The sequence below is a fragment of the Canis aureus genome, chromosome 13 (genome assembly GCF_053574225.1).
Source record: "Canis aureus isolate CA01 chromosome 13, VMU_Caureus_v.1.0, whole genome shotgun sequence".
Lineage (NCBI taxonomy): Eukaryota > Metazoa > Chordata > Mammalia > Carnivora > Canidae > Canis > Canis aureus.
The window spans coordinates 45,640,089-45,664,173 of record NC_135623.1 but is presented as its reverse complement, the minus strand read 5'-3'; the positions used below and the strand labels follow the sequence as shown (position 1 = coordinate 45,664,173).

General features: G+C 37.2%; 1 protein-coding gene and 2 pseudogenes across 14 annotated transcripts in view; 2 read left to right on the top strand and 1 right to left on the bottom strand.

The window, feature by feature from the left end:
• ANKS1B (ankyrin repeat and sterile alpha motif domain containing 1B) overlaps nucleotides 1-24,085 on the top strand; it is a 1,050,493-nt gene that overhangs the window by 127,186 nt on the left and 899,222 nt on the right. The window lies entirely within an intron of this gene.
• Nucleotides 8,852-9,058, bottom strand: LOC144281648 (dolichyl-diphosphooligosaccharide--protein glycosyltransferase subunit 4-like; annotated as a pseudogene).
• On the top strand, nucleotides 12,551-13,246 carry LOC144282705 (large ribosomal subunit protein uL5 pseudogene; annotated as a pseudogene).

Sequence of the window (24,085 nt, the reverse complement as noted above, 5' to 3'; positions counted from 1 at the left end):
CTATCATAAATAAATAAAAATTTTAAAAAAAAAAAAAACAGGCTCCCTGCAGGGAGCCCGATGTGGGACTCCATCCTAGGACCTCGAGATCACGCCCTGAGCCGAAGGCAAATGCTCAGCCTCTGAGCCACCCAGGCATCCCAGCTTTAGGTGTTTATACAGCAAAGTTTTCTTGTCCTGTCAAAACTCCAGTTTTGGGACACGATCTTTCCATTCCTAAGCCACTCTACTTTAGATCTGAATTTTGTAGACCATCTCCTGGGAAGAGCCTGGATTATTAGTTATCTCTGTCTAGAAGGAAGGCTGGGCACATTGATTTATGGCTCTAACAGGAATGAAGACAATAAGGAAGAGGGAGTTCTCTAAAATGAAATGGAGTGCTGTTACCAAAAGAAGGAAGAAATGAATTATAGGCAACCGGCTCCCCACGAATGTTTACTATATAGTCCAAGTTGAGGAATATGTCTAAGCAAAGGAACTCCTACTTTAGATGGAATAAAGACCAAAAAACTACACAAAAACCCCAAACTCTTCTATTTTGGCTGGCTTCTAAGCTGGGTTCTGCTTCCCTACTCTTCCAGCTTCTATAGAGTAAGTAGATGACTTCATAAGTTTGCTTCATTTCAAGTCCTTTTTCCTCGGCTTCTTAACTTTCCTTCGGAGGTATAGTTATATAAACATGAATTTCCAAAAACTCGCAGCTCTCACTTGGATGCTGAACATTTGCAGCTGCCAGAATTCCCCAACTATTCTTTCCTACACTGTCCAGGATGTCTTGGCACCAACGGCTTCTGCAACTAAAATGGACCCTGGCCGACTTCTTCAAACACTGTATAAATAACCTATTTTTTTCCCATGGGGTCATTTTCCATTTATAGACTTGAATAAAGGGCAGTTAGGAGTCCAGGAGGCCAATCTATGAAGGCTGCTAAAATATCACTGGGGTAGACTGGAAACATGGCACTAGCTAGCTCAGTTTTCTGTAATGCGACAAAATCTAAATTTGTCACCTTTCCCACTCAAGAAGACAGTATCTTGGAGTGGAAAAGTTATTACAATTGGGTAGTGCCCTTCCACCATGAAGGAAGCTTTGAATCTTAAGGAATATAGGTTTGGGGATCCCTGGGTGCCTCAGCGGTTGAGCCTTTGGCTCAGGGCGTGAACCTGGGATCCTGGAATTGAGTACCCCATCAGACTGTCTGCGGGGACCCTGCTTCTCCCTCTGTCTGTGTCTCTGCCTCTCTCTCTCCTCTCTCTCTGTGTCTCTCATGAATAAATACATACAATTTTTTAAAAAATAATATAGGTTTGAAAGGGAAACCAAATTTTTTTTTTTTTTTTTTTTAATGATAGTCACACACACACACACACAGAGAGGGGCAGAGACACAGGCAGAGGGAGAAGCAGGCTCCATGCACCGGGAGCCCGACGTGGGATTCAATCCCAGGTCTCCAGGATCGTGCCCTGGGCCAAAGGCTGGCGCTAAACCGCTGCGCCACCCAGGGATCCTGGGAAACCAAATTATTAGCCTAAGACACGTATACCTATTTGGTTCTGTTAGTGTCTCACACTAACTGCTCATTAACACTGATGGTATTTGCCTGAAATTGGAGATGCATTTCAGGAGGGTGGAAAGATCACTAGGCACAGGGTCAAGAGCTATAAACTGTAGGCTTAGTCTTATTTACCTCTACAGATTCCAAATTTAGAAGAAATGAGGTAAGCTACTCTTATTCTCTGCCTGTGGTAGCTCAGGATCTAGGTTAGAGCTAACTCATTAGTGTCTCGAGTGCATTCTGCTTTGGGAAGTAATGATGGTACCTAAGGATGGAGACTCTCCTATATGCAAGATACTATCTTGGGCTTTTAAAATACATCATCTAAATCACCTGGCAACTGCCCAAGATAGGTGATGTTATTCTCATTTTACAGGTCAGGGAGCTTTCCACGGCTTAAGAACTTGCTCAAAGTCACATGGCCAGTAATTGCCAAATCTAAATTCAAACCGCCATCCTATGTAACTCTAAAGCTCATATTCCTTCTTTCTTTAAGAATTTTAGAATCTATAAATTCATCTTTGTATGCTGCTGTCTGACTTATCTATCACAGAGTAAGCTAGGAGGGAAGATTAGTGAATGTGAACAAAGGCCCAAGATATGAATGCTTAGATATATTCCACTTAATAATATATGGTCCAGTAGTTTGAGTAAGAGTTTGTGAAGGAGAGTGTGATGTCATTTTGGAAGTTAGATTGAGGTGGGACTGTGAAATCCTTTGATGATTATGTCAAAGGATTTTAAATATTTTCAACAGTCATTATGAAACCCCTGGAGATTTTTTTCCCAAAGGGAAAAAGGTGAGGGATAGAACTGTTTTTTCCAGCACCAGGAAAAGTGAGTTTGGATTTTGAGGATGTTGAGATACAGGTTCTAAGGAGATACTTGGCATGGCCTGGAAATGCATGATTGGCCTGTGGAGAGAGATCAAGGATTGATAAAAATATTTTAGAGGTGCCCATATAGAAAAGCAGCAAAAAGAAAAAAAAATCACTACCTAGAGGTTAGTCTATATATGAATGAGTGAATGAATGCTATAGCCCGCATGAAAGTGTTAGTTCCCGACACGGTTTGCCTCTCCATTCCTTGTGACATCTGGGTGTAGGGATAGAGAATTCTGTACCATAGCGTTCTTTCCATCTGGTCTAGGAATCCTGGGTGAGCTCTCTGGAGACATCTGCTAACAGGGATAAATCCAGCTTTCTTTCTAATGTTGTCTTCTCACCATCACATTTTCTCTCTTTCACTCCCTTTCTTCCCCGTGGGATTCTATTTCTCACACTTACTGCTGCAGTAAAAATGTTTGGTGGCTTCATGTAAGAGAAAAGTACAGTGGACTTTAGCCTTTGGCTGTTGAGTGGGAAGGTGAAAGCAGCGCATTAGATTAATTGGTGATTCTGTATGAAAGGCCCTAGCGTATCCCTAAACCTGAATGGCACTTTACACCTTTGATAACCGAGTAGCATTCATAGTATTTAGCTGCATTGAGCCAGACATGTGAACTAGCTAGGCTACTTAGCGTTATAAGAAATAGGAGACAGTTTTTAGGACGTATTTGCCTTGGCAGAATAATAGCACCCTTGTTCAGGTGACTATTAGATAAAAATAAAAATATTTTATGGCATGTGAACTGGGGTTCTTTAGATGTCTTCAGTCTACCTTTGTGCTTTTTCATATTGTCAATATTATATAAATAACACAGATGTTCTGCTTTAAATGTACCTTAGGAAACAGTCCAGTGCCAATTTTGACTATGGAGAGCCTTTCATGTTTTTCTACTCTGAAACTTCCTCTGGGCTTTTTTTTTTTTTTAAATATCCTTTTGCAAATGCAATCCTGAAATGCTTTGTTTCCTTTTTTTTTTATGCATAAGAGCATGCTCATTGGAAGCATATTGTGTGTGAAGATTGTCTCTTGTTCAATTTTGTGCACTGATGGTGAGCAGAAAAATCATTTTAGCTTCCTTCTTTGTAAAAATGATTTATACAACACCACTCCAAAAATTCAGTGTTAACAGTAAAATTACTTCTAGAGCTATTACAATGAAGAATAAGAGAAAACCTATGTTAAAAATGAATAATGCATTTATTTTAATCTTTGGCTTCACTCCTCCACCAGCTTCCTATTTGGCTACTAAAAAGGATCCGGTTAAATTCCCCAAAAGTGTTAAATTTTTTTTTTTTTTCTGGAGCTGCTCCAGTAGCATGTCAAAAGAATTTTGAAAAGAACAGTCACTTATGTATAACAGCTTTGGAATACATAATAGGATATATTAGTATGCTTTTAAAAGGATCATGGATAGAGCATGAAGAATATAAAAGAAGTATGTGAGCTCCTTTATCGTTGTTCATGATTAAACCAAAATTGTTTGCATGTGAACAGATTTAATTGTTTACAAAATCTGCATAACATTATCAACAGAATGAGATATGGGTGAGGGAGACATAAGAGCTTTTAGACTGATTATGATTCATAGATGTTCATCTAATAAATTGCTTTTCCTAAATATAATCTGAAAGAAAAATAGCAATAAAAACAATTAGGTACTTATAGACAACTAGAAATAATTCTGTTGATTCTATATTTTTAATTATATGTTAATCTGAATCAGGAGGGTAACAAGACTTAGAAAATGAATAAAGTGTCCCTGGATTCTTTAGGAGGGTTAGCGATGGGATAACTAGATATCTCTCTTTAAAGAAATTGCTCTTCTTAACAATTTGGTTTACTATACACAGGACTTTTTTAAATAGTGATTTTCTTCCTTTAAGTGATTAGCTGAAAACAGGAAAGACCTCAATATCACCATTCTCTGCCTCTAAAAATGCTATATTATTTCATAATTTATAACTGAATACATCTATTTCTACTTTCTCTTACAGATTTCACTCTATACTGGTCAGATATGAATGGGTCTTGGACAGTACGTAAAGTTGTATTGTTTATGGAATGTGCCTAATGATTGTGGCCTTCCGATTGCTCTACTGATCCCCAGGCACACACACTTTTGAAACCATTCTCCATGTGTCCTCCAGAGAGCTCTTTCTAAACTATGTAGTTGATCATATCAGTAGACTACTTAAGATTCCTGAGAGACTTTCATGACCCCAGCCTTTGCGCAAAGTCTTCCCTGTGCATATTTTCCTGTCACCAACCTCCCTCTATTTTTCCTGGAATTTTTTTTTTAAGGACACAACTTAAGCGCTCATCTCCTTTTAAAAAAAAATTTTTTTTTTAAAAAGATTTTATTTATTCATGAGAGACACAGAGAAAGAGGCAGAGACACAGGCAGAGAGAGAAGCAGGCTCCCTGCAGGGAGCCCTATGTGGGACTCAATACCAGGACTCCAGGATCATGCCCTGAGCTGAAGGCAGACACTCGACCACTGAGCCCCCCATGCGTCCCTCATCTCCCTTTTTAATGAAGCCTTCTCTATACTTTTACAGGCTGATTTGTCCTATTGTTTTTTTTAAAGATATTTTTTATTTATTCATGAGAGACACAGAGAGAGAGAGAGAGGAGAGAGGTAGAGACACAGGCAAGAGAGAGAGAGGTAGAGACACAGGCAGAGGGAGAAGCAGGCTCCCTGCAGGGAGCCTGACATGGGACTCGGTCCCAGGTCTCCAGGATCACACCCTGGGCCAAGGTGGCTCTAAACTGCTGAGCCACCTGGGCTGCCCTGTCCTGTGTTTTTTTTTTACCTTGTGTCTTCATTGTAGAATTTATCATAACATCTATAACACTTTTTTTTTCAATGTCCATGTTTGTGTTGTTCCTTTTCTAAACTCAGAGCTCCAAAGAGGAAGGAAGCCAAGTAGTGTTCCCAAATTCCCAATAAATATTAATCTTTGAGATTAATCATAATTCCTAGAAATTCTTGGGAATTCCTGAAAGCATAAGTTGTTCTTAAAACACTTCCAGCAGTCTTTATATGCTGTTGTCATTATTATGAATATCTAAAATTTTGTATGTGATATAGAAAATGTTAAATTTAGTAATATTAATAAAGAAGTGCACTCAAATACTAGAAAACACCAGTGAATAGTTAGTGGGTTTTTCAAATTATTTAACATTTAGACCTCCTAGTAAAGTTTAACAGGCCACATAGAATCACATGACAGATTGCTAATGTAAGAACTTATTTTGCTTCTAAAACTTGTTATTTCTTGAAATATTACTCATAGGGTTTGTATGAAGTATATTATGCATATAAATATGTTAGTATTTATTTTATTTTTAAGAGTGATTCACTCTTAGCAGCAGATAGGGCCATGAGTACACACATAGCTTGACAATAGCTACAAATGAGACCAACCAGTTAAATTGTGACCCTCTTTCTTCTAAGTTTGCCTGCCCTGGTTCCTAGAAATGTTGACCTTAACCTTCTATTCCTTGTATTGTGTCAGCACTTCCTGCTCTTGTTGCCACCTTGACATCTGTATGTTCTTTTAACCAGTAATGTTTCTATGTTATTAAACATTAATTCTCTCAGCAGAATTTTAATTCTTTTCCTAGTTCTGATTTTCCTATTTCTGGACTGATTTTTTTGAGGGGGGATTTGGAATTCAAATAAAATATAAATTTTATGAGAAGTTCTGGAAACTAATTCTTACATGGAAACAGTTTCCAATGCCTAGCATATCAGACATTCAGTAAAATATTTTGATGTATTCCTTTTTTAAAGATTTTATTTATTTATTCATCGAGAGACAGAGAGAGAGGCAGAGACACAGGCAGAGAGAGAAGCAGGCTCTCTGCAGGGAGCCCGGTGTGGGACTTGATCTCAGGACCCCGGGATCATGACCTGAGTCAAAGGCAGATGAGATGCTCAACCACTGAGCCACCCAGTCATGCCTTTTGAGATATTTCTTAAGTGAATGTTCCTTTGTAGTCCTAAAGCATCTAAGGCAGTGTTGGGTATGTAGAGATACTTAAGATACTTTATTGGTTGAGTTGGGGGTTCTTCTGAATCAGTGTCATGATTAAAGTAGGGCATCAGAGTTTGGATTTGATATTGTCACCAGTGCTGGGTTAGCTTACATTATTTTGGTGACTTGGGAGCAGGTATCCTTTATTTAGCTAGAACCTATGAGAAAACTCATAAAATGGATAAAATTCACCAAAGAGTCCCTGTTATGCTTTTGTAGCACTCTATACCTATCTTTTATAGTGTTTCTATCTATGGCCATTCATTAATTACTTATCTGATTATTTGCTTGATGTTTGTGTTCTTGACTAGACTAGGCTGCCCTAGCAGGGATGATTTCTGTTTTGTTCACAAGTGTGATCCTAGATGCTGGTTAACCTACTGTGCTGGTTAACCACAGTACATGCATGGAATAAGCAGTTTATTAAGTATTTGTTGTATGCATAAGTTAATAAAGGAGTGGTCTGAATGAAGCAGAATACCCCAGAATGTGAACCTGTTTTATGTGAGATCCCTGAGAGCTTCTGAAGAACATAGTTTGAAAACCACTGCTATATTCCTTGACACAGGTTGCAGAATTATGTCACATGGTCTTGTGAAAGATTTTCTATATGTAGGACTGGCAGTGAAATGTCATTTCCCCAACTGTATGCCCTTTGCCCTATCTGAGTAACATCTTTCATTTTAAAATATAGTGCATTATTAGTATTGTCATTGTTCGTATTATTCCTTGTGACCTCTTTAGAAAGAGTGTTTCACCCCTTTCAACTAAGTAATTACTAATTACTAATTACTAATTACTAAGTAATTTTACCCAAATAACTCCAAGGATATGCTACTACAGTGTTCTAAACTCTGAAGATTAAAAAAAATTCCTTGTTTAGATTTTTAGTATCTTCTTCTTGTTTAGTGCAACTAGATTTGTGAAATAGAATAGTAGGTATAGTAATACTTAGAACGTTTTTACTTATGTCCTGATTTCATCATGGTGATCACATTGAAGTAGGGTGAGGGTGGAAAATTGAATTCGGAAAAGTTGAACTGGAGGGGATTAGAGATCGAGGTATGCGTCAGAAGAGACATCTAATCTTCTGGATAGGTATTTTAGATAAGAACTCCCCGAACGTGGGACTCCTGGGTGGTTCAATGGTTGAGTGTCTGCCTTCGGCTCAGGGTGTGATCCTGGAATCTGGATCGAGTCCCACATTAGATTCCCTGCGGGGAGCCTGCTTCTCCCTCTGCCTATGTCTCTGCCTCTCTCTCTCTCTGTCTCTCATGAATAAATAAATAAAATCTTAAAAAAAACAAAAACCAAAAATAGCTCCTTGAACATGTTAAGACTTTCCTCAACTTGTTTTCACTCTAACACAGAAGGCCATTTGTATTCTTGTGATTTTAGAGTTTCAAATGGTCAAGATGAAGAAACCCAGTTTAGTTCCACACAGGACTAGTTTCTGGAGCTGGAAAATATAGAGGTGGAGAATAGCTACTAAGTCAGAATATTTGGTTGTTGTCCTGGAAAACTAAAATTTATGCTTAGAGTGAAAATGTAGGTGTCCTATTAGTACATATTTTTATGGAAAGTCAAAAAGAAGCTAGAAAGGAAGAGCATATTATTAAATCTCTTGTATTTTAAATTTCCAAAATACGAATTCTTGGATTTTTATCAGTTTTTTAGAATTTCTTTTAGTTGTGGGGAACTTGGACTAGTGTTTTTATTTGTGGCTGATTTAAGAGTATATTGAACTTAACTAAGTAGAATTTTTCCCATATATGTTTGTCAAAAGTGAAGAAAGTTATCAGTTTTGAATTTGACATTAACACAATATTCACTAAAAACAAAAACAAAGTACAATATTCACTGAAAAATAGCAATCAAGCAAATTTAATCTATTCATACAAAATTAACTCTATCCCTTGAGTCACTTAATGTAATTGTGCTATTTCTGCTTGGGATTGTAAAATGCTTTCAACTATTTTATAGGGATTAAAAAAGAAGACAAAAATAGCTATTTTATATTTATAAAAACTTAGGATTATTAATGTGTTTTATGTACTGAAAATTTGTGTTTAGATGATAGAGAAATTGGCTCACTTTGAAGTTACACGGTTAGAATAAAGGCTACAGCAAGAAGATGGGAATTTCAGATTACTAGGGGACTTAAGAAAAATATTATAGAAAAGAAAGAGTTCATAAAAATAACAATTCAGGTGATGAATGGATCGTCTTTTTTAAACTATATTTTTATATTGGCGAAAGGGGGCCAGTAATGGGCCCTACTCAGTGGCGGCTTCTTGTTCCATAGGGTTAAGGAAGACTTTGAGGAAATATAAGTTATTTGGAAAAACCCAAATATAGTTGTTTATATGTTGAGATGGGTAGAGTGATGAAGGGAAGTATGAAGGCCCCTCACACCCTCCATCTTGCCTCAGACTATGTCCTGGAATCCTGGGGCAGAGAAAGTGCCACTTTCATTCCTGCTTCTTGGGATTGTTGACAGTGATACAGAACAAGCAGGAAGAGCGACACACCTAGCATGTTGGCCAAGATGGCAAGCTGCACATCTCTGATCATCCCGATTAGTTGGGCTTGTTTCAAGGCAATGTGCGCACAAGCTCCAATGAATGGACAATTTTGAAAGATAAACCAATGACTAAAAATATGATTAAAATAATTGTTTTATTTTTTATTTTTATTTTTTAAAAATATTTTTTATTTATTAGATACAGAGAGAGAGAGAGAGAGAGAGAGAGAGAAACAGGCAGAGGGAGAAGCAGGCTCCATGCAAAGAGCCCAATGTGGGACTCATCCCAGGTCTCCAGGATCAGGCCCTGGGCGGAAGGCAGCGCTGAACCGCTAAGCCACCGGGGCTGCCCTAAAACAGTTGTTTTAGAAGGTAGAGAAAAGATACAAAGAGAAAGAAATTAGAGGGGAAAAAAGGCGTATGTGATACATCCAGGGGATCTAACATTCTCATCATAGATTTCTAGAAAGGGAGAATAAGTAGATAGAAGAAAGGTGAAGATAAATTTGAATCTTTCAATTGAAAGTGCAGAGAAAATGCTAATCAAAACTAGGAAAAAAGACCTGTACACAGATACATCCTGGCAGAATTTCTGAATCTTAGGGACAAAAATAATCTTACAAAATTCCACACTGAAAAAGCAGGTACTATTTAAAAAAGAGAGAGAATCAAATTGACATTGGTCTTCCTGACCATAATAGTGGATGCTACAAGATAGTGGAGCAGTATATTCAGTATCAAGGTAAAAAAAAATTGATTCTATTATATGTATTCAGTGTATACATGTGTAGCTATATATATATATATATATATATTTTTTTTTTTTTGGTAGTATCAAGGCAGCCATGTCAGACAAAACTCCTTAGAAAGTTCTTTGGACAAATGAAGTTGAACTAGAATCAATACCTCAAGTAAGGGAAAGACTAATATAACTGAAGTGACTGAAAATTCTTGTTACGAGGTACAAACACAAAACAATTGTATTTTTCCAATTTCTACTACCACTGTGTTCTATAGAAATCCCTTTCTTGCTGAATGGCACATGCCCCAGTGACATATAACTCTAAATCTAATTCTGTAATTTTCCACTTTCTGTTATTAAAAGTCACATTCCAACTATTAAGACATTTCTGTTCATTTTGTTTAAATAAACCCACAGAGAAGTACATACATAAGTTTAAAGCACAGGTCATTTAGTCATTACATCTGTATGTCCAGAATCCAAATCGAGAAATAGAATATTTCCTAGTTGTGCCCTGGTCTAGTTACTATCTACCCCCTACCCCCAGGGCAATTTTATCTTGACTTTTAAGATGATGGATTAGTTTTCTTCTTTTTGAACCCATTACCTATTCAGATGGAACATACTGTATGTACTTTTTTGTACGTAAATTCTTTTGTTCAAGTTTATGTTTGTAAGACTCATTTATTTCTGGAGAGTAACGACAATTTGTTCTTTTTCATTGCTTTGTGGTATTCCACTTTATAAATATACTACAGTTTATTCTTTCTGCTACTGATGGAGAGTTTTTGGCTATGATGACTAGAGTAGTTCATGCTTATACATGTCTTTTGATGAATATAGGTAAGAATTCCTGAACTGCTTGTCATAGGGTAGACATACATTTTAATAAATGTATGAAATTTTTTTTTTAAATTCTTATTTATTTATGATAGTCACAGAGAGAGAGAGGCGCAGAGACACAGGCAGAGGGAGAAGCAGGCTCCATGCACCGGGAGCCCGATGTGGGATTCGATCCCGGGTCTCCAGGATCGCGCCCTGGGCCAAAGGCAGGCACCAAACCGCTGCGCCACCCAGGGATCCCAATGTATGAAATTTTAATAAATACTGCTAAATAACTTTTCAGTGTTTGTACCAGTTTACACATCCACTAGCAGTGTATGAGCATTTCAGTTGCTTCCTGTTCTTGTCAACACTTGGTATAGTCCTTTTTTTTCTTTTTTCATGTTAGTCATTCTGGTAGATGTAGTGGTATGTCATGTAGTGTTAATTTGCATTATTTTTGATGACTAATGAAGTTGGGCAACTGATTTGTATGTGTTTATGTGTGTGTACATACATATACACATATATGTTTGGTATTTGACCATTCTCTTTTCTAAAATGCCTGTTTAAATACTTGCCCATTTTGAATTGGGTTGTATGCCTTTAAATTTAAAAAATAGATTTATATCTTTATGTGTTCTGATTATAAATCCTTTGTCAGATAAACACACAAATACACTCAATTTTTTTCTCTCACTTTATGGTGTATGTTTTTATTGTCTTTTTAAAAAAGATTTTATTTATTTATTCATGAGAGACACACAGAGGCAGAGACACAGGAAGAGGGAGAAGCAGGCTCCCTTCAGGGACCCCGATGGGGGACTCCATCCCAGGACTCCGGGATCACACCCTGAGTCAAAGGCAGATGTTCAACTGCTGAGCCACCCAGGCGTCCCTTTCTGAAATTTTTTAAAAAAGATTTTATGAGAGAGCGGATTCAAAATCACAAATGAAAGAGGAAAAATAGCATCTGACACCACAAAAATACAAAGAATTGTAAGAGAATATTGTTAAAAATTACATATCAATAAATCGGACAAACTAGAAAAAAATGGATAAAGTCCTAGAATCCCATAACCTACCAAAACTGAATCAGGAAGAAATGGAAAATTTGGACAGATTGATTACTGATTAGTAGCAATGAAATTGGACCAGTGATTTAAAAATTCCCAGCAAACAAAGCCCCAGGCCAGATAGTTGGCTCCATAGGTGAATTCTACCAAACATTTATTTTTTTACTTTTATTTTTTTCTCTAAGATTTTAAATTCAAGTTAGTTAACATAGTGTAGTATTTGTTTCAGAAGTAGAATTTAGTGATTTATGACTTACACATGTAACACCCAGCGCTCATCACAACAAATACCCTCCTTAATGCCCATTTCCCAACCCACCTCCCTTCCAGGAACCCTCAGTTTGTTTCCTATGATTAACGGTCTCTTATGGTTTGCCTCCCTCTCTATCTTATTTTATTTTTTCTTGCCTTCCCCTATGTTTATCTGTTTTCTTTCTTAAATTTCACATATGAGTGAAATCATATGGTACTTGTCTTTCTCTGACTTATTTCGCTTAGCATAATACTCTCTAATTCCACCCACGTTGTTGCAAATAACAAGATTTCATTCTTCTTCGGATGGAGTAATATTCCATTGTGTATGTACATATATACCACCTCGTTATCCATTCATCAGCCAATGGACATTTGGGCTCTTTCTATACTTTGGTTTTCATTGATTATGCTGCTGTAAACATTGGGGTGCATTGGATCACTATGTTTGTATCCTTTGGATAAATACCTAGTAGTGCAGTTGCTGGGTCATAGGGCAGTTCTAGTTTTAGCTTGTTGAGGAACCTCCATAAATATGATATGTCATTCTTTTGCTTGACTGTAAAACATAGCAAAACATGAAGCAAATTTAGAAGTACAAAGAAAATTTGGTAGTAGTTCAATTACATACTTTCTCTTCCTTCTCCACCATGGAGCAGGATCCAGGTGAGAAGGAGAACCCCATGCAGGAACTTTGCATCCACCAGCTCTGCCTCAACATCTGTGTGCAGGAGTTTAGAGAGAGTCTGACCCAGGCAGCCAAGGTGCTGGAGCAGCAGCTCACAGGCCAGACCCCTGTGTTCTCCAAAGCTAGATACACCGTTAGATCCTTTGGCATCAAGAGAAATGAAAAGATTGCTATCCACTGTATCGTCCATGGGGCCAAGGCAGAAGAAATCCTAGGTCTAAAGGTACAGGAGTATGAATTAAGGAAAAATAACTTCTTGGGGTGCCTGGGCGGCTAAGCTTCTAACTCTTGATTTCAGCTCAGGTCATGATATCGGGGTCATGAGATCGAGCCTTCTGTTGGGCTCTGTGCTCAGTGGGGAGTCTGCTTGAGATTCTTTTTCTTCCACTGCAATCCCCTCCACCCTGCTCAGGTATGTGCTCTCTCTCTAAAGTAAATAAAATCTTTTAAAAAATAAGAAAAATAACTTCTTTGATACTGGAAACTTTGGTTTGGGGATCCAGGAGCACATCTGGGAATCAGATATGACCCAGGCTTTAGTATCTATGGCCTGGATTTCTGTGTGGTACTACCCAGTTCTTAGCATCACAGATAAGCAGCACAGGACAGGCTGTGTTGGGACCAGTCACAGAATGGGAAAGAGGAGGTCACATGCTAGTTCCATGATGGGATAATCTTTCCTGGCAAATAAATTCCTGTTTCTATACAAAAGGCCAATAAAAACTTTTCAGTGAAATGTTAAAAAAAAAGAAAAAGAGGGGCAGCCCCCGTGGTGCAGCGGTTTAGTGCTGCCTGCAGCCTGGGGTGTGATCCTGGAGATCTGGGACCGAGTCCCATGTCAGGCTCCCTGCATGGAGCCTGCTTCTCCCTCTGCCTGTGTCTCTGCCTCTCTCTCTCTCTCTCTCTCTCTCTCTCTCTCTCTGTCTCTCATGAATAAATAAAAACAAGACAAGAATCATCCTGTATTTTAGTGGTTCTAGTCAATGCTATTGTTAAAGGAAAAAAAATCCAAGATAAAGTCAGCTGTTTATGAGTTCCATCTGCCAAACTGAAATCCCCCTTGCCATGCCATCCAACATACTCACATACTCCAAGGATTAAGGTGTGGATATCTTTGGGATACTGTTATTCTGCGTACCACAGTACCTTTGGAAATACTTGTTACCTAAGAAGAGAATGAGGACAATAACCATTGCTACCAAAATCAAATTATGTTTCCCTAATAGTAGGACATTTAATGCGTGTCAGTTGGTTTATTTTTCAGGAATTATATCCAGGTGGAGAGGAAGAAAAGGTGAGGGCTGGAAGGAATAGTTTTATACTTTTAGCACTAGTGACAAAGTTGAAAGTGGGTTGGGTTCAGTTTTCCTCTCATGTTTTCTTAACTCATGGTTCTCTGCGTGTCTACAAGTTCTTTCTCATATTCTAAAATGCTGTATCATGGCATATATTCTATATATAGTAGAGAGATCATAAGTCATGTGATCATAACTAAAGTAGTTATTTCTGCTGACATTTGGCCAGTTCTGGTTTGCTGTGTGAATATGCTGTTGAAATTTGCATCAAGCAATTCAAGGTGTATATTTTTCATTAGAAAATGTTAGTGTAGTTTTGGCTATGGTGTCCCCTAGGTAAACTCATTTAGGTAAAATATGCATGTATAGTCTCCAGTGTGACTGTGTATTACATCTATTACACAATTTTGCTTAAAAGATGAGAAATTGTTAAATTTCCTGTGACTTAATTAACTGAGTATTTATTTACCATAAAGCCAATGTTTTCAGTTCGGCTTAGAAAGCATTTTTATTTATCAAAGTTAATCTTTAGTTTTCTCTTCTTCCCTGGAAATAATTACATAGGACCTTCCTTGTGCTGTGAGGTAAAGGAGCCAGGAGCCACCATCCACATGCAATTATCAGGCACTTGTAATACGACCAGTCTTTTTTTTTTTTTTAAACTTTTATTTATTTATGATAGCCACACAGTGAGAGAGAGAGAGAGAGGCAGAGACACAGGCAGAGGGAGAAGCAGGCTCCATGCACCGGGAGCCCGATGTGGGATTCGATCCCGGATATCCAGGACCGCCCTGGGCCAAAGGCAGGCGCCAAACCGCTGCGCCACCCAGGGATCCCTACGACCAGTCTTAATTGCAGTGTACTTTAAGTATAAAATCAACCCTGATTTTGCAAACAGTACAAAAAGCAATGTAGAAATACCTCAGATAATTTTATATTGGTAGTGTGTTGCAAGGATATTTTGAATATTCTAGGTGAAATAAAATATATTAAAACTCATTTCCCTCTTTTTACTTCTTTAATGTGGCTACCAGAAACATTAAATTTATATGTATAGTAACATTATTCTAGACACATCTGATCCATATGAGACACTTCTAATGATAATAGAAGCTCATAATAATAAAATTCTATCATCACTGTAGAGATGAGAACTTACAGTGCTCAGAAGTATGTGCACATCTATCCAGCTCATTTAAAAATGGAAGCAAACTATTAAGATACAAACTATAAAGAAGAACTTTGTTTTGCATTGCTTGAAATTATCTGATGTATCAGAAGACCTTTCCTGCATATTATTATGATCTTGCCTGAAGTGTTTGATGCAAATTCTGTATGAGTCAAGATGAGAATCAAGACAAGCTGAAACAGTCTTGACTACAAGGTGTTTACTCTAATGATACAAAGGTAGTGATCCGAAGGGGTGCCTCACCCCATTGTTTACAGCAGCAATGTCCACAGTAGCCAAACTGTGGAAAGAGCACAGGTGTCCATTGAGAGATGAATGGATAAAGAAGATGTGATATAGATGTACAATGGAATACCGCTCAGCCATCAAAAAAATGAAATCTTGCCATTTGCAATGATGTAGAGGGAACTAGAGGGTATTATGGTGAGTGAAATAAACCAGTCAGAGAAAGACAATTATCATATGATATCACTCATATGTGGAATTTAAGAAACAAAACAGAGGATCATAGCAGAAGGTAGGGAAAAATAAAACAAGACAAAATCAGAAAGGGAGACAAACCATACGAGAATCTTAATCATGGAAAACAAATTGAGAGTTGCTGGAAGGGAGAGAGGGGTAACTGGGTGATGGACATTAAGGAGGGCACATGGTGTAACAAGCCCTGGGTGTTATATGCATCTGATGAATCACTACCCTCTACCTCTGAAAGTAATGATATATGTTAATTGAATTTAAATGAAAAAAAAAAAACCTCAACTGAAACAGTCTTATGCTGCTGGTGGTTATTTCCCATAAGTTGATAGAGGGTGTAGTGATCAATTTGTGGAGTAGTTGTGCCTAAATTTTATTTACTATACTTGTGAATATTGGCCCAAGAAACTCAAGCTTATGGTTTATGAATAATCTTCTCTAATATATAAAAGCTCAGGAAGTAAAACATTCTGACTCATGAATGTCTTGGTTATTTGAAAGTTTGGTTATTTGGTTTTCGCTAGAAAACCAATTTTGTTTATACTAACATACAAATCCAGTTTGTTCCATTAATACAAATACTTGACTTTGTAATTGGGGATCTTAGACTAGCTTAGAGCATTCATTCTGGGCAAGAATTCCCACATACAGAATTTAAAAATATGACAAGTAGTTATAGGAGATGGAATTGAGTGCATATTAGACTAACACCAAAGATCTATAAATTGCCCTTTTTTGGGAATATGTAATAAGCTTTTACAACTACTTAGAAACTCTTGCATTTTGTAAAACAGATTTATGTTAATATGGGCCCTCTTTTTAAATTTGAGGATTATTATCAAGAAACAAGAGGAGCACAGTGCAAAAAGTTGGAATGAAGTAGGACATTTAATGCAAAGCTTGAGCTTTTAAACAAGTTTTATTCTTTAAATCAAGTTTTTAGCTGAAAGCTTTGGATCTGGCTTATTTATAGTGTTTCAAATATGTGTGAATGTGCTATGACTACATGGATATGTGCCTGCAGGCTCTGTCAATAGGTGCAGTCAAATATAGTTATATACATGCTAAATTTCTATGCTAAACCTCCTTGCTTAAAAAAAAATTGTATGTATCCACATCCATTCTGTTTAGGAAAGCAGACATGCAGTAGAGATTTTTTTTCATGCTGTTAAAATGCTTGTTTTTTTTACCTGATAACAGGGAACTGAACGTGGGATAAGTAAATCAAATCTATAGACTGTGAATCTTATATTTTAGTTATAAATATCAGTATCTTCTCTTATTGACTGTGTATGAAATAAATTTAGTATATCAGAGAAAGAATGCAAGTGTTGGTGGGAGAGGAAGTAAGAGGGGGAAAGAGAACATCTCAAGCAGACTCCTTGCTGAGCACAGAGCTCTCCAAGGGGCTCAATCTCACAACCCCTCAGATCATGACCTGAGCCAAAATCAAGAGTTGATTGCTTAACCGACTGAGTCACCCATGTGCCCCTGCCCCTTCCCATCATTAACAATTTATAAGGCTCATAACATGCAGGACATTTTAGAATTGGTTTGAGCTAATTTACAGTATTTTCTCATTTCTTTTCCATCCTTTGCTTCAGGGGTCCCTGAGCAACATAGTGTTCTAGTCAACTTTAACTAAAGCTTAGATTGCTCCAAAAGATACCTGTGCCCTTGCAGTTCTCTGTAATGGGAGTAACTCATCATCCAAGCTTTTCATTCATGGTAGAAACTTCATTCTTCTGCTCTTATCTATCATGTGCATACCTTCTCCCATAGGTTTTATTTTAGACATATACATTTGAATTTCCTCCCTCTTCTCTTTCCACCACTCTATCTCCCATTCAGATTTCTTTGTTCCTTCCCTTGATGTGCTAGCCTGACTCCCTTTCACCATTTTGTTCACTCTGTTCACCTTCCAGTTGTCCTGAGAACTCTCCTTCTAAAACATTGATCTTAATATCTTTCTGATGCTTAATATCTTTGTGATAAGCCTCTTAGTTCCTGGTTGCTTGCTGGATAAAGACCAAGCTTCTCGACATGCTCTAAGGCTCTATACAATCTGGTGTAAACCAGTGTTTTCTCCCCTTATCTTTTATTGTCTTTTTGTTTTTCTTTGAAGGAGAATACATAATAATTTTCACTCTTCACATAATTCAGAGGTGAATGTTGTATTTTTTATGTTAATGCAAATCTTATACAATGGAAAAAATAACATGTGGATATAAATGAATTAATACATGTAAAACATATAGGATATTAATGCAATATTTCTGCAGTTTGTTTTTTTTCACTTGATATGTTTTGGTTAACTCTCAAGGTCAACACATAGAAATCAAACTTATTTACTTTGATAGTTGATATTCCATGGTGTAGGTGAATCTTAATTCATTTTTCTCTTTTTGATGAGCATTCATGAGCTTTTTCTTTTACGGTATTAAAATTATATGGTATCTGGTTTTGTATCTGTAGTCTTCATATTAGTACTTTTATTTCATAGGCATCTAGAGGAATTTGCAGAAAAAATTGTGAAACAAGAAGCAATAAGAGGATCTGTTTACCACCAATTATAAATAATACTAAAAAATATGATTCTGGTGCCAGAATAAAGAAATCAGTGAATATAATAAAACCCCTAGAAATAGCCCAGCAATACATATAAGAATTTACTATAAGATAAAGTTGGTATTTGAAAGATGCAAGAAAAGGAAAAATCATTCAACAAATAGTCCTAAAAATGTTTTAAATGTTTGAGGGTGAAAAGTATTCATTCCCCTACCTCATACCATTTAGTATACCTTCCCTCAAATTTGCCGGTTATCCTGTCCAGAGACCATGATTTTTTTTCCATCCCAGAGGAAAAATCTTCCATTCTGCTGTTCCAAGAAGAGGAGGGGATCTGTGAATCTGAGTTAGATTTTCAACCAATGTTGTTGCTTATTTCAGTATTCCATTACTTTTTAGTTTTGAGTAGTATTCCATTGTATGAATTTATTATTTATTTATTTATTTATTTATTTATTTATTTCACAATTTATTTATCCATTCACCTGTTAATATTCATTTGACTTAGTAAATTGAGTTATTTCAGTTTTGGACTATTGTAAGTAAAGCTTTATGAGTATTTATGTATAAATCTTTGTGTGCACATGTACTGTCATTTCTCTTGGTGAACTACCTGGAGTGGTACTGCTGATTGCATGGTACTCATAAGTCTAACTTTTTAAGAAACTGCCAGATTGTTTCCCGAAGTGGTTGTACTATTTTATGTGCCGACTTTCAGTGTGTGAGAGTTGTAGTTGATTTAAATCCCTGCGAACATTGGTATGTAAAGTCTTTTTTATCGTGGCCATTCTAATAGATATGACTAGTATCTCATGATTTCTCTTTTTTTTGTATATTTTTTTTTATTGGAGTTCGATTTGCCAAAATTTAGTATAACACCCAGTGCTCATCCCATCAGGTGCCCCCCTCAGTGCCTGTCACCCAGTCACCCCATCCCCTCACCCACCTCCCTTTCCACTACCCCTTGTTCGTTTCCCAGAGTTAGGTGTCTCTCATGCTGTGTCACCCTCACTGATATTTCCCACTCATTTTCTCTCCTTTCCCCTTTATTCCCTTTCACTATTTTTTATATTCCCCAAATGAATGAGACCACATAATGTTTGTCCTTCTCCGATTGACTTATTTCACTCAGCATAATACCCTCCAGTTCCATCCACGTTGAAGCAAATGGTGGGTATTTGTCGTTTCTAATGGCTGAGTAATATTCCTTTGTATACATAGACCACATCTTCTTTATCCATTCATCTTTCAATGGACACCGAGGCTCCTTCCACAGTTTGGCTATTGTGGACATTGCTGCTATAAACATCGGGGTGCAGGTGTCCTGGCGTTTCATTGCATCTGTATCTTTGGGGTAAATCCCCAGCAGTGCAATTGCTGGGTCATAGGGTAGCTCTATTTTTAACTTTTTGAGGAATCTCCACACAGTTTTCCAGAGTGGTGTACCAGTTCACATTCCCACCAACAGTGCAAGAGGGTTCCCTTTTCTTCACATCTTCTCCAACATTTGTTGTTTCCTGCCTTGTTAATTATCCCCATTCTCACTGGTGTGAGGTGGTATCTCATTGTGGTTTTGATTTGTATTTCCCTGATGGCAAGTGATGCGGAGCGTTTTCTCATGTGCTTGTTGGCCACATGTATATCTTCTTTGGTGAAATTTCTGTTCATGTCTTTTGCCCATTTCATGATTGGATTGTTTGTTTCTTGGGTGTTGAGTTTCATAAGTTCTTTATAGATATTGGATATTAGCCCTTTATCTGATATGTCATTTGCAAATATCTTCTCCCATTCTGTAGGTTGTCTTTGAGTTTTGTTGACTATTTCTTTTGGTGTGCAGAAGCTTTTTATCTTGATGAAGTCTCAATAGTTCATTTTTGCTTTTGTTTCCCTTGCCTTCATAGATGTATCATCAAGAAGTTGCTGTGGCCAAGTTCAAAAAGGGTGTTGCCTGTGTGCTCTTCTAGGATTTTGATGGATTCTTGTCTCACATTTAGATCTTTCATCCATTTTGAGTTTATCTTTGTGTATGCTGTAAGAGAATGGTCTAGTTTCATTCTTCTACACATGACTAATTTTCCCAGCACCATTTATTAAAGAGACTGTCCTTTTTCCAGTGGATAGTCTTTCCTACTTTGTCAAATATTAGTTCACCATAGAGTTGAGGGCCCATTTCTGGGTTCTCTATTCTGTTCCATTGATCTATGTGTCTGTTTTTGTGCCAGTACCATACTGACTTCATGACCACAGCTTTGTAGTACAACTTGAAATCTGGCATTGTGATGCCCCTGGCTCTGGTTTTCTTTTTCAATATTCCCCTGGCTATTCGGGGTCTTTTCTGATTCCACACAAATCTTAAGATAATTTGTTCTAACTCTCTGAAGAAAGTCCATGGTATTTTGATAGGGATTGCATTAAACGTGTAAATTGCCCTGGGTAACATTGACATTTTCACAATATTAATTCTGCCAATCCATGAGCATGGAATATTTTTCCATCTGTTTGTGTCTTCCTCAATTTCTTTCAGAAGTGTTCTATAGTTTTTAGGGTATAGATCCTTTACCTCTCTGGTTAGGTTTATTCCTAGGTATCTTCTGCTTTTGGGTGCAATTGTAAATGGGATTGACTCCTTAATTTCTTTTTCTTCAGTCTCATTGTTAGTGTATAGAAATGCCACTGATTTCTGGGCATTGATTTTGTATCCTGCCACACTGCCGAATTGCTCTATGAGTTTTAGCAATCTTGGGGTGGAGTCTTTTGGGTTTTCTGTGTACAATATCATGTCAACGGTGAAGAGGGAGAGTTTGACTTCTTTGCCAGTTTGGATACCACTTATTTCTTTTTGTTGCCTGATTGCTGAGGCTAGGACTTCTAGTACTATGTTGAATAGCAGTGGTGAGAGTGGACATCCCTGTCTTGTTCCTGATCTTAGGGGAAAGGCTCCCAGTGTTTCCCCATTGAGAATGATATTTGCTGTGGGCTTTTCGTAGATGGCTTTTAAGATGTCGAGGAATGTTCCCTCTATCCCTACACTCTGAAGAGTTTTTATCAGAAATGGATGCTGTATTTTGTCGAATGCTTTCTCTGCATCTATTGGTATCTCATGATTTCAGTTTGTATTTCTCTAAAGACAGATGATGTTGAGCACCTTTTTATGTTCTTACTTTCCACCTGTATATCTTCTTTGTTGTATCTCCTTCAAATATTTTGTCTTTTTTTTTTATTAGGTTGATTTTCTTATTTCTCATCTGGATTAAAGAATATATCAGAAAATACGATTTGCAGATGTTTTATCTCAGTTCATTCCTTTTTGTTCTCTTGATGGTGTCTTTGAAGAGCAGAAACTCTTAATTTTGATGAAAAAACTTCATCAAACTTTTAGTTTGTCTAATTTTCTTGTGTAGAGCATTTTGGCATCATATCAAGAAATCTTTGTTTAACCTAAGACCACAAAACTTTTCTCATACATATTCTTGTAAAATGTCTATCGTTTTATGTTTTGCTTTTAGATTTAGGATTCCTTTTAAAGTTAATTTTTGTAGATAATGTGGTGAAGTATGGATCAAGACTATTTATTTTGGCCTAAGGATATCCATTTGTTTCAGCACACTTTTTGTATTCTTTAATGAATTGCCATGCCTTTGTCAAAAATCAATCACATACATATATGTCTAAAGGTTCTCTATATTCTTCTATTCTGTTCCATTGAGTTATCTTTAATACTGTACTTTCTCTCTTGTTTACTATACAGCTTTATCATAGTCTTAAAATCAGGTAGTGTAAGTCTTCAACTTTGGTCTTTTCAAAGTTGCTTTGGCTAGTTGAGATCTTTTTATTTCCACATTAATTTTAAAATCAGTTAATTTCTACAATACAAGCTTGCTGAGATTTTGATTGAATTACATTGAATCTCAAGGTCAATCTGTAGAAAATTAACATCATAATAATATTGAGTCTTCTGATTTATGAACTTGATATTATCTCATCATTTGTTTAGGTCCTTTAATTTCTCTCATTATGGAAGTTTTACACATCTTCGGTTAAATTTATTCCTAAGTATTTCATATTTTACATGCTATTGTAAATGGTATTTTTATTTTTTTAATTTTAATTTTTTATTGGAGTTCAATTTGCCAACATATAGCATAACACCCAGTGCTCATTCCATCAAGTGCCCCCCTCAATGCCCATCACCCAGTCACCCTCACCCCCCTGCCCACCTCCCTTTCTACCACCCCTTGTTTGTTTCCCAGAGTTAGGAGTCTCTCATGTTCTGTCTCCCTCTCTGATATTTCCCACTCATTTTTTCTCCTTTTCCCTTTCACTGTTTTTTACATTCCCTAAATGAATGAGACCATATAATGTTTGTCCTTCTCGGATTGACTTGTAAATGGTATTTTTAAACAGAAATTTGATTTCTGATTGTTCTTGCTAGCATGTAGAAATACAATTGCTATATATATATTGGATTGTATCTTGCAGCCTTGCTAAACACACTTTACTTGGTTGGATGTTTTCTGGAGCAAGATTTTCTTTTTAAAAATGTTTTGTTTTGAATAATTTTATATTTATAGAAGTATTGCAAAGATAGGTCAGAGAGTTCCCTGTATTTTTCACACAATTTTCCTCTCAATTTTTAATTTTAGTAGTTTTTTTGGGTAGGTTTTATAAGGCTTTCTATATACATGATTATTTTATTTTCAAATAGATTTTCTTCTTTCTTTACAATCTTGATGCTTTTTATTTCTTTTTCTTGTAACTGCATTTCTAGCCACTATTTTGGTTAGAATCTCTGATATATTTCTTGGGGTGATAGGGCTGGGTACAGTGTACTTAATGGTGGTACATGACTTAATTAGATTTCCTAAGCCTCTCCCCTTCTTCAGGGGGTCTGGGATGGAATCTATTGAGGATGGGAGGTTCTCAGTGTGTTGGGGGATTGAGTTGGGTCAAGAACTACCTAGCACAGAGGGCCTCTCTCTTTTCTCATGTTCTTCCTGGGGCTGATGGTTCAGGGAGCACATACTACTTGGAGACCATGTAGACTATAAGGCCCACTGACCTGTTGGCTGTAGCCAAATTCATTGTCATACTAGGAAATGAGCTTGACAAAGTGGTCTTTGAGGGCAGTGCCAGCCACAGCTTTGAAAGTGGAGAAGTGAGTGTTACTGTTAAAGTCACAGGAGACAATCTGGTCCTCAGTAACCCAGATATCCTTTAGGGGGCCTTCCCATGCCTGCTTTACCAGCTTCTTTGTGTTAACATATTTTACAGTTTTTTTCTGGATGACAAATCAGACTTACGACCATCACTTTATTGGTAGGGATGGAGAAGACCATGTAAGTGTTTCTCATTCAGCTCAAGCATGACATTGCCTACAGTTTTGGCAGTGCCAGTAGATGCAGGGGTAATGTTCTGGGCAACCAGAACATTGGTTGTGATACAGTTTTCCAGAGAGGCCATACATGATAAGTCTTCTGGATGACCATGATGGCATAGACTGTAGTCATGCATTCCTCCATGAAGCTAAAGCTATCATGGATGACCTTGACCAGGGAGGCCAAGTAGTTGGTGGTGCAGGAAGCAATGTTGATGACAATATTAAGGGAGTTGTCATACTTCTCCTGGTTCATGCTCATCCTAAACATCAGGGCATCAGCAGAAAGGGCAAAGATAATGACCATTTTATCTCTAAGCCTTAAGTGAACCCTAAACTTCTCCAAGGCAGCAAATATACTAGTGGACTCCATACTGTATTCAGCACCAGCGTTACCCCATTGTGATGTTGGTGGTATCTAGTTTCTGGAATATAGAGATGGGCTTTTCATTGATGGCAAGCTTCCCACTCTCAACCTTGATTGTGCTGTTGAACTTGTCATGGGTGGAACCATACTGGAACATGTAGACCGTGTATTTGAGATCAGTGAAGGGATCAATGATGGTGACATTATTCACTTTGTCAGAGTTAAAAGGA